This window comes from Durio zibethinus, chromosome 6 (assembly GCF_047325235.1).
Source record: "Durio zibethinus cultivar Kanyao isolate XHJ-2024 chromosome 6, ASM4732523v1, whole genome shotgun sequence".
Lineage (NCBI taxonomy): Eukaryota > Viridiplantae > Streptophyta > Magnoliopsida > Malvales > Malvaceae > Durio > Durio zibethinus.
In genome coordinates, this window is record NC_143167.1 from 12,425,047 (window position 1) to 12,434,489 (window position 9,443).

The following is a 9,443-nucleotide window of genomic DNA, read 5'->3' on the forward strand; positions in this document are numbered from 1 at the left end:
TTTTTCTTTCTACACCAAAAATCAAGACCTAAAGCCCACTCAAAACCCCCAATTGAAACTCTCTCTCTTTGATTTTGTGATTTTGGCTTTTTTTTTTTGGCATTATGTTCTTTTCCAAGGAATATGGTTGGTTTTTTGTTATTATTATTATTTTTTTAGGACCGTGGGTTTAGGGTTTGGTTATAAAGAGGGATTCTTTTAGGTAATTTAGGTTGATAGTGATCTTGAGGTAGGTTGGAAGGTAATGAAAAGTGGTGTTATTTCATGGTGGGTGGTGGCCAAATGAAGGTGATTTTGATGGTGGTAATTAATGGGTTGTCATGATGAGGCTAGGTTTTAGCTTACAAAGATGTGATGAGGTGTTTTGACTAGGTTAGTTTTAGGTATGGTGGGTTGGTGATGATAGTGATAAAGGCATTGGGGGCAGGTAACGATGATTGTCTTAGGGCTTTACAAAAGGTAGTAAACATTTTTTTATGACATGTTAGGTTGTAGAAGGGCTCTGAGGAATTGGTTTTCGATAATAGATGGTGATGGGGCTAGCTTGAGTCAAGGGAATGGCAAAGGGTGGTCTTAAGTAGTGTTGGTAATAATGTAGTTTTAGGCTTTATAGAGGAGTTGAGTGGAGGTTAGCAGTGTATGGTAGTTAAAGGTGATAGTGGCAGTTACAAGTGGGGGCGTAAGGTGGCCTTAGGCTTTGAGAAGGGATGGGTCTTGGTCAGGCTTGATGGGGTGATGGTAGTGGCTAGTTTTTGGTTTATGAAAATTGCCTCCCAGCTTATAACTGTGTTCCCCCTCGACTGAGTCTTTCCCCTTACTTGTGAATTCCTTTATAAATTGGGTTTATGGTAGAAAAAGCCTCCGAAATTGGGTGTCTTGGAGTATTACTGGCTTGGGGTTGAGAAACATGCTACACCTTGAATGGTGGAGTATGCTCGATTGGCATTATGGGTCAAATGGTAAATTAGGAGGAGAAAAATGAAAAACTGGAAGTAGGGAGAGGCTTTTAGGAAGTAGAGAAAGCTGGTTATCATAGGAGTCTCGACTTCAAGCTTTGTTCTTCTTTTAGTTGATTTTTTCATATATTTGTAGCTCTTAACAAAATATACTTGGGTTTTAAAATCTAAATGTGAGCACATATAGGGTTTTAGAATGCCCAAATGATATAACTTGCATTTAACCCAAAATTGAATTGAGCTTTAAAAATGGATATTTAGATTTCAAGCATTCAAGACCACATAAAATTAGTCCAAGATTAGATTCAATCGGACTTTAATTCATGTGAAATTATTTTAAAAATAATTCTTCCAAAACCAAAGTCAAAATGAACATGATTAGGTAATTTTCATTAAAATGTTTGAACAAACCTAAGATGGGTATATCCAAATACATAGTAGAACTAATCCAAATTGAATAGTCCCAAACAAAATAAGGTGTGTACAACCTTCATAGTGAGTATGACTATGATACCAATTATTGGTTTTACCCCAAAACTCATAGGATCAATAACACACTTTAACAAAAGCTAAAATTGGCCTAGATGCAAGTGAGAGCTCAATCTCGCTGAATCCATGGTCACATAATTGATGCTACCATCATGAACTTTCCATTGCCTGCCTCTGAGGCCTAATCAAAGACTTGCATAGCAAAAGGAGAGAGGATTACTCTTTTCCTTTTTAAATCTAGAGTTGTAAAACTCAATGGGCTAGCCTTATATATATAGAGATGAGAGCAATGGCCTTTCCTAACATATTATTCAAAATTGATCCATTTCATTATGGGTTCAAATACATAATTAAACCGGGATGACACTTAACTAAAATCATACTACTATTTGAGTATATTACAACATTAAACCACATCAATTACTTATTAATTAACATTAATTAATATAGTTTAGTATATAATGAATTTGTTGGTCCACCAATATGAGATAAATACAAAATATTTAATATTTTGGACAATTAAGTAGAGGTTAAGTTTTCTTTGGAATTTTTTATTTTATTTCAAACTTTTATTTTATTTTCTTAGCATCTCTATATTTGGCTATCAATTAATTAATGAAAATTAAAAGTATTTGAGCGCTTAATTTGAGTTCACTTCGAGATTGAATTGGTTCTTAATCTCTCACATTCTAGAGTAGCTAATGTTTCAATAATGAACGGTCTCCCATTTTGCCTTCAATCTTAGTTTTAGGTCACCAAAGTTGGTTTCACATTCAGTTACTTTAGGTGTCTTTGAATTTGAAGAATTTTACATTTGGAATAACTTCAATATATTGCTATAACTCTCTTTTGGTTGACAATTAATATCCATTGGTTTAGGATAATCCGAATAATTTCTTGTCTTATATTATAAATTATAATATAAATTATAAATTTTCATTCATTATAAACTATAATTAATTGTAAATGATAAACTTCCCGAAAATACTAATTTTTGGTTTAAAGCTGGTTTAATTTCATCATCATTAATTAGAGAGTGCTTCTGCCTTTTTTTTTTTTTTTTTTTTTTTGCAAAAAGAGTTTTAGAACCACTTAGCTTTTGGCCTTGCTGCCCTTAATAGATCTTCGTCCAATAAACGAACCAAATTTATTGGAGGGTCATCTAACACATAATGAGTATCACCTTGACTAAAAGCCCAATTAGCCAAATAATCAGTAAAAGAGTTTGCTTTTTTGAAGATATGTTGAACTCTACACTGCCAACTTTTACTGATAAACTGTTGTCATTGACAAATAACATGGTAAAGAGGATCTTTTGTACGAATAGAACACATAGTCTTTTTAACTACCAACAAAAAATCTGATTCAATAACAACTCGTCTAAAACTTTCTCTCAAACTAACTTTAGTCCCACCTAAATTGCATACAATTCGACCTTAAGCACTGAACCATATTCAATTTTTCTGGCAAACCCAAATATCCAATAGCCATTCGAATCTCGTGCAGTGTCTCCCATAACCAAATCACTTGGATTAGAAGCAGTACCATCCACATTAATTTTGATAAAAGTAGATGGAAGATATATTAAAGTTATTCCAAATGTAAAATTCTTTGGTTTAGGATTGATAATTTCTGCAATCATAGTACAAATAGATATGGGGATAATGGATCACCCTACCTCAATCTTCTAGTTGGCTTGAAATAACTAGTCAGTTCACCATTCCAAAGAATGTTCATTTCCGTGGAAGTCACTCAAAACATTATTAGTGAAATAAGAGATTATGCTAATCCTAAATCCATTAACACCCTAGGCAAAAACTCCAAACTGATACGATCATAAGCTTTCTCAAGGTTAACTTTCATCATCATAGTACCTGTTTTCCCTTTTTTCCTCTTAAGTAAGTGCAATTCTTCTTGTACAATCACAATATTATCTGTACTGCTGCAACCAAGGATAAAATTGCGTTGAGTAGGAGAAATAATATCCCTCAAATAAGGACGTAACCTACCCACAATGATCTTTGGGATAAGCTTCACCGAAACATTACATAAACATATCGGTCTAAATTGCGAAACTTTTTCAAGGTGTTCCATTTTAGGAATAAGGACCAATAAAACTCTGCTACATACACTATCGAAACTCCCTGTTAAGAACGCCTGCCTAATAAAATTACATACTGAATCATTCACGACATCCCAATTTGCTTGTTAAAAGCTTGTCTTAAAGCCATCCGGACCTGGAGATTCAATGGCAAACATGGAAAATAAGGCTCGTTGTATCTCCTCGTCCTGTGGGACCTATGCCAAGAAATCAACCTGCGAGGCGGACATTCGAATTCGGGCACTTGGACAAAAATCATCCATGAAATCAAGATTTTCAGTCGAATAAACTTTTAAGAAGAAATCCATAACTATTCTCTTCAAGGAAGCATGATCTGAACACCATATCCTATCTTCATCTTTTAGGGACACAATGTGATTCCTGTTCCTTCTAATAATAGTGGTTGTGTGGAAAAACTTTGTGGTACGATCACCAAAATTAACCCACTGAGATCTGGACTTTTGAAACCAAAGAAGTTCCTCCTACTGCAAACTTTGCTTGTACTCTCTGGTAAACTCTTCTTGAAGATTAAAAAGATAAGGATTCAGCCCCATATCTAGTTTTTTCTGCACACCCGACAATCGAGCTAACAAAGATCTCTTTCTATGAAAAATATTACCTAAGGTATTAGAATTCCACTCTTTAACCACACTTGTAAAATATTCCAGACTTTCATTAAGTGCCACCTCTCTCTTCCATCTGCCCTTGATCAAATTCGCAAAGCAATCATGAGTTAACCATGCTGCTTCAAAGCGAAACGGCCTGGCATACTTGACTGATTTCCACAACATCATGCAAACATAAAAGGATTGGACAATGATCACTATAAACCATCGGTAAGTTTCTAACAAGAGCTTCAGGGAATTCATGTCTCCACAAAGCATTACATAAGACTCTATCAAGCCTTTTCCTGATTACTTCCCTTTCTATGTGACAATTAGGCCAAGTGAATGTATCACCTACCGCTCCCAAATCTAACAAGTTAAGAGAGAATAATACACTCCGGAGCCTTTCCGTTCTACTCGTATTTTCGGGAGCACCTCCTTGCTTCTCACTATCAGACAAAACTTGATTGAAATCACCAATTAACGCCCACCGTATATTATCAAATTCATCAAAGTCCATCCAATGCTCCCAAAGTTGGTTTCGAATTACAAGTTTCGTGACTGCAGTAAGAGCCCACTTTGACCCTCTCCTATCTGTGATAAGGACCGAAACAATATGCTTACTGTTCTCAAACACTTGCACTTGACCAATGTTTGCTTTCAACGATACCCAGATGCCAGACGAAAAGCATTTAGCATCCACTTTAGTAGAGTGATCAAATTACAATTTTCTAATTACCGTATCAGCTGCTACCCCACTAATCTTTGGTTCTGCAATAATCAATACATCTAAATGATTCGCCATTACCAGTTCCCTAGCGTCACAAAAGAATTCTGCATTGCCAGCCCCTCTACAATTCCCAAACAACACTGACATCATAAATAAATAATGATCAAAGTCCCACAAGGGAGTTAAGCATCAAGCATAACAATAGAATGATCAACTACTTCAACTTGTTGTTCATTCGACACTGCCAATTCCATCCCAGTAGGACCATCACCACCAAAAACATTAATCTGAACCCCATCATCTTTCCCACCCCCCTCCTCCGAAATGACCAAAGGTGTATTTGGCTGAAGTAAGACGCATGGACTCGTGATAGACAAGGAAGACCATGCACCATCTATATCGAAACCCGAACCATCACTTATTCCTTTTGTTAAACTATCAAATCCCATAACTGGCTGAATCGGTCTTGGATTTATCATGCCATTTAGCTCATGCAAAGCCAAATCACCAATTTTGGAGTCCCCACATCCATGTAAATCTAAGTTACCAACATTGGAGTCCCCACACCCATGTACATTCAATGCAATGGTTCCATGCAAACCACCACCATGGCAAAATTCCATGCCCTCAACATTTTGTTTTGTTGATTCTTTTATTATAATACCTGGCATCTTGGTCTAACATTTGATGCATAAACAATCCCCTGCAAAGTCAGCTCATTCCCTTTAAAAACTTCCCCTCCATGCATGTTCGACTCGCCACCAGCCTTTAAAACAAAATTATAATCTTTGTCAACCGAAACTCCTTTCAAACTTTTAGATATAGCCTCCTTTCCAATTAAGCCTTTCTTCTTTGTTGAAATCGCAGCAAACATCTTTTGTTTTCCTTTGTCCTTGTTGACACTCTTGGTTGACTTGTCCCCATCTTTAGTAGTAGAACCCGTTTGCCTCAAAATTTGATTTCCATTTGACTGCCCCGAGTCAGCCATAAAATTAGCGGGGATATCTTTCACATTTTGGGTAATATATTCCTTTCTCAATTGCGCAAATCTATTTCCAAGGTTTTTCCGGGAATCACTCCCGGAAGATACCTTGCCTTTCCCAACATTTTCAGTAACCGGCTTCTTGCCCCTTCACTGCACAATCATCCAAGGGCCATAATTTTGCTCCGACATTTCACTTTTGCTAACCTTTCCATTATTCCTTGTGTCTCCTTGTTGTAGATCGGCATCCATGTGTGACCGGTAACAGAGATTGGACAATTATCTCGACGATGGCCATATTTTCCACGATGAAAACAAAACAAGTGAATACCTTCATATTTGACGAATTGAACATGCTTACCAACCGATATCCTTTCAATTAAAGGAGCCGAGAGATCCAACTCCACACATAGGCGTGCAAAATTACCTCTAATGGCTCTTTCAGTATTCCTATCAATTTTAATCACCGTACCCACAACAGCGCCTAGTCGAGAGAGAGCCATTCGATTATAATACTCCATTGGAAGCGTTGGATATTTGATCGATGCAATTAACTTCTCAATTCTATCAGCGTTAGGAATGAAGTTTGGAAACCATTGTCTCACAGTCAAATAATGCTCCCCAACTATCCAAGGACCACCTTCCAGAACATGTTTGTAATCATCCTTAGATTCAAACTAGAACAAGAAATAATCTTGTTCCAAATCTATAACTTTATATCTCCTAACAGGTTGCCAGATCTGCTTACCCATTACTTTTCCAAGAAGTTTGACAATCAACGCATGCCGCCATGGTTTCCTCATCAAGGTTTTTTCCTCCCTAGAGAAGACAACCCTTGGTTCAAAAGTCTCCCCAGAATCATCATCATCTTACACACAATCGTCAAACTGCATTTCATCATCATCCCCTATATTTGCCCAATCACTCCACGATGAATCCTGATTCACATCTCTCCCAGATACCATATCTTTATAAGACGGAACTTTGATATGCTTCCCAGAATTCTGATTCAGGTTTACATCCGCATCCGTTGGAAGGTTGATTTCCTGCACTTCATCATTCTCGCCGCTTGTTCTCTTAACTTTTTTCTTTGTACGCATAAAAATCTCATTATCAGGCATAGGGTTTGCTGGTGTCTTAGTCAAAGAGTTTTCCTTTATCTCAGTCAAAGGGTATGCTTGCAACCGAACAAACCAGCCTCGAATTAATTACTTAGAAAAAAAAATCTTAAAAAACACAATTTTTGCTGCCATTGCTGCTGCTTCTTTATTGTGTTACACTTGACTTGAGAAAGCTTCATCACCATCGGTAGTCGGAAATTGTTTGCCTGGAATTCATTGGATTAAAGCTTGGAAAACTATACTTAAAATCATGTGATTTTGAAGTCGGTGATTTCCCATAGACTATAATCGTTGACAAGCAGGCCAAGGGAATATTTTCATAGCAGAAAACGGATGCACTTTGCTTTGCCTTAACCATATTGCATTATTTGACAATTTCGACTCTCTTGCTTGGGAAAGCTTTACATCGTCATCATTCACGACACCATGACCTACTCTGAACAGTTAAGTACACCAACCAAATTTTAATTTTTCAATACTTAAAATGTTAAATAATTTATCAAACATTCCCTAATTCTAAAGATCGATTAGTATATCTCACTTTCCTTAATTTGTTTGACAGAGGTGTGAATGTACGAAGATGAAATAAACAAGTAGTTAAAAGGGGTCCATAAATAGTTGTGGGGTCGGAGTTAGGAAGTCCGGTTGACACTTTTAATTTTAAAATTTTGACCAAGACTTTATCCTTAATTTAAGTTCGTTACTATTTGAAAATATAATTAAAATGTCAAAATTTTATTTACAAATAAATATTTATTAATAAAATAATATTTCAAAACAGTTACAAGTCTAGCTAAAAGCGTAGCTCAAATCATTATATGACAATTTTTTTAAAGCAATTGATACTTTTTATCTAAGGATCACAAATGGAAATATTTTAATTAAAATAATAAAAAATTTTGAATTTTATCATTTTATTTAAATAAATTTTTATATTTTTATTGTGTTTAAATAAATTTTAAAATTTTAATTTACATCCAAATACAATCCTACTTTTTTAATTTGTATCTAAGTAAGTCTTAACTTTTAATTTATATTTCAATAAATTCTTGACACAAATAATTATTTTCACTTAAAATATGAATTTATTTGAATATAAATTACAGTATAAGGATTTATTTGGATATAATAAAAATATAAAAATTTATTTAAAAAATAGAATAGTTTAAATTTTTTTAGTATTTTAGCCAAAATTTTTTAATGAAAAATGTTGAAAATTTAAATAGCTAAAAGTTATTTAATGTATTGAGTGCATTTTATTTAAGAAAAAAATTGTTATTTAGTTATATTAATTGTGTATTTATATGTTTTCTTTCAATTAGAATTGTTCACGATCACATGGAGTGCCAAGCTTGCGAGCTCACGCTGGATCTTTGACAAAATTTTTCAAATTCGAACTCATTTTTTGAAAATATTTAATTATTAAATAATTATTTTTATTGAATTTTAATTTTAAAATATATTAAAATTTATTTTTAATATTCTAATAACAAATTCAAATTAAAACAAATTTAAATGAATTTCAGTGGCAAGTCATGTCAGGTACTATGGAAGGTTTTAACTTCTAAACATGTTAAATTAAGGACACTTTTGTCATTTATTAATTCTTTTATAACCTTAAGGAATGCAAATTACATATAAAATTATATATCTCTTTTACAAAAGCTTTAATAAAATCTATGGAATGTTAATCTTTCATAACATACTAACAATTTTCACCTTGTAAATTCAATACAACAACAACATACTCTGGAGCCAGCTATATGAAAAAAATAAATAAGAAAATCAAATTAGATTATAATTTGAATCTTCTTACATCATTCATTTTTATCAACATCTACATTTTCATCTAATTTTTTAACTATTATATCGTTTTTTGTTACTTGCATTCATATCTTTTGTGGTTTTATTTCTAGATGTTTTGATCTCTTATAAATCTAGAAACTCAATTCCCTTAACTGATGCACAGCTAGGCTTACATTTCACATATCCAAACTATCGCAAATGTTCTCTCTCATATTCTCTTCAATTCGGACAGCCTCTAATTTTTCTCAAATCTCTTCATTTATGATTGTCTCTTCTAATCTTGCCAACATCTATCTAGGCATTCTTATCTTCGCTACATTCATTTTCTTCTCATTTTGTTTCTTAATAGTCCAACACTCAGTTTTATATAATAATGCAGGCCTTACAATTGTTTTATATGACTTTACTTTTAACTTTAAAGGCATGTTGTGATCACACAACACACCCAATGTACTTCGCTATCTTGCCCATCCTGCCTGAATTTTATGTTTGACATCTATTTCTATCCCAGTATTACTCTAATAATTGATCTCAAATATCGAAACTGACTACTCTTTAGTACTCCTTCACCATCCAACTTAATCACACTTATACCCACTTCCTTATGATTACTGAACTTACATTCTATATATTCAGTTTTAGATCTACTTAAT

The 9,443-nt window shown here is 34.0% G+C and overlaps 1 pseudogene; it reads right to left on the reverse strand.

Moving 5' to 3' along the window:
- Positions 1–2,679: 2,679 nt before the first annotated feature.
- LOC149518429 (uncharacterized) lies at positions 2,680–5,504 on the reverse strand (annotated as a pseudogene).
- Positions 5,505–9,443: the final 3,939 nt, after the last annotated feature.